The sequence below is a fragment of the Arachis duranensis genome, chromosome 6 (assembly GCF_000817695.3).
Source record: "Arachis duranensis cultivar V14167 chromosome 6, aradu.V14167.gnm2.J7QH, whole genome shotgun sequence".
NCBI lineage: Eukaryota > Viridiplantae > Streptophyta > Magnoliopsida > Fabales > Fabaceae > Arachis > Arachis duranensis.
The window spans coordinates 33220744-33222907 of NC_029777.3; positions in this window are offsets into that span (position 1 = coordinate 33220744).

A 2164-nucleotide genomic window follows, 5' to 3' on the forward strand; every position below is an offset into this window, starting at 1 on the left:
GCCACGGAATGGAGAAGAGAGAGAGCACGCGAGGGAGGAGAAGAAGCCACTGCCGTCACGTCTTGCCACCGCCGCCACCACCGAGCTTGCCATCGTCACCATGGTTGCCAGGAGAAAGAGGAAGAAGACATGCGAGGGAGCTTAGCCAAGGAGAGAGGAGCCACACGTCTGGTCGTTGCCGCTGCATTCTGTTCCATCGCAGTCTTCGTGGAGGTCTATGTCGCCATTGTCGTCCTTGTCTAAACCGTCGTCGTCACTGCTAACTTCCACCATCGTCGAGGCTGGTCATGGATGGGAACCGAAGAAGCTGCTTCTATCATCAAAAAATGGTGTTGTTTCTGCTGGAGGTTTCCGTCAGAGCTACTGCTCCCTTCTATTGTTCTTCTTCATCAAAGTAAGTTACCCTAGCTCTTGCTGTGATTACTCTGGTTATCTGTGGTTGAGGATTTTGAAGTATGGATGTCATTATGGTTAATTTACTGGGATTGCATGTCAAAATTTAGGTTGTTTCTGAGCCACTAGAGCTTCTGGCCATTGTCAGAGCTGTTACTGGGTAAGTTCGGAGTGGCTACTGCATCGTTCTATTTTTACAATAAGTATATTTGTTTCAGAACCCTCGCCGTTAGTATTCTATTACATGTTATTAAAGATTTCCTGACATTGATGTTTTAGGATTGAGTTATCGAGGTTGCATGTTGCGATTTAAACTGTCTCTATTGATGTTTGTGGATGCAGCCGCTGCTGTTGCGAGCTGAGGAAAATAGAGATTTATTGGGTTAAAAATCGCTGCAGACTTGGTTCCTCGAGGTAGGGGTTTGTTTTAATAAGAAAGTATTTTGGGCTTTGAATACCTGATAAGTTTAGTAAATTAATGCAAATGGATGAATGCCTGTGCTGTAATGATTTTCTATTGAGATTGACATGTTGTGTTTGTTATTGAATTGGTCGATTTCTTGATTTCTGATGAAATGGATTGAATCTGTGGATTTTAGTTTTCTTTTATTTAAATCGATAATGATTGGTCTTAAACGATGGATTTGGAAACGTTCACTTAAAATGTTGGTTTTGTTGAGTTAAGGTTGAAAAGAGGGGACCCGTGATGGGTGGCAAACTCCAGTTTTTAAGGGAGGTGATGCTAAAAATTTTCTAAGAATTTGAAGGAGTTTTAGTTATGATTTCGAAAATGAATTTGGTTTAACTTAATTATCAAAAGAGATAAGTCTTGAATACTTTTAAGAATTTTAAAGAGAATGAGATTTTTATGATTTGGTTGAATTGTGATTTTACCCATTTGATTCTAAATAATAACAAAGAGAGATTTGATTAACTAGCTAAAGACTTTAAAATAGTAAATTAAGTATAAATTCAAAGATTTGGGAATAAGAGAGTAAGTTCGAAGTTTTGGCTTGAATTAAGATGTGATTAGTAACAATTGGTTTTGATGGAGGTTTCATGATGATCTTGATATTGAGGAAGAGCATAATGATTGAGTATGATCGAGGTATGGTGATGACTAACGATGACTTTGAGTAGGCCTAATTTTGGTTGATTGTGAATGAGTGGATTGAAGTGGTTCGGGTTTGTTTTGTTGAGTTGAAAAAAAAACTGTTTTAGATTATGAACCTTAGAAAGTTGACAAATCCTATTTTTAGTTAAAAACTTATTTTTGGCCAACTTCGGCAAGCCGTAACTCGGTCCTCGAAATTGGAAACATTTCAAAATTATATTTTTATGAAAATTCATTTATTGATCTTTTCAACGGTTAAAAAATGGTTGAAAAATGAATTTTCTGGAAAATGTTATGTAGGTTTGAACTTTGGGCTAACAAATTGGTTTCTGCAGCATATCAGAAATTTTCTAATATGTAATGCATACGTGGAACTAATCTGTGTACGCGATTTTGTTACGTTTACGCTCATGCGTATGCGACGCAAGTCCTGCGTATGCAAGAGTTTAGGGTTTACGCGAACACGAGTTTTGAAATTTACACTCCTGTGTACGCGAGCATGTGCATGCTTACGCGACCACCCAGTTTTCTAAAAACTAAATTTTTAAACTTTCAACCATTCCTCGAGCCTTCTAAATTTTTTAAACCCTGGTACAAGTCTAGAGCTAGTGGAATTAAGGATAGAGCAATGATGAAATGGGGATTTCACCGGTTTGG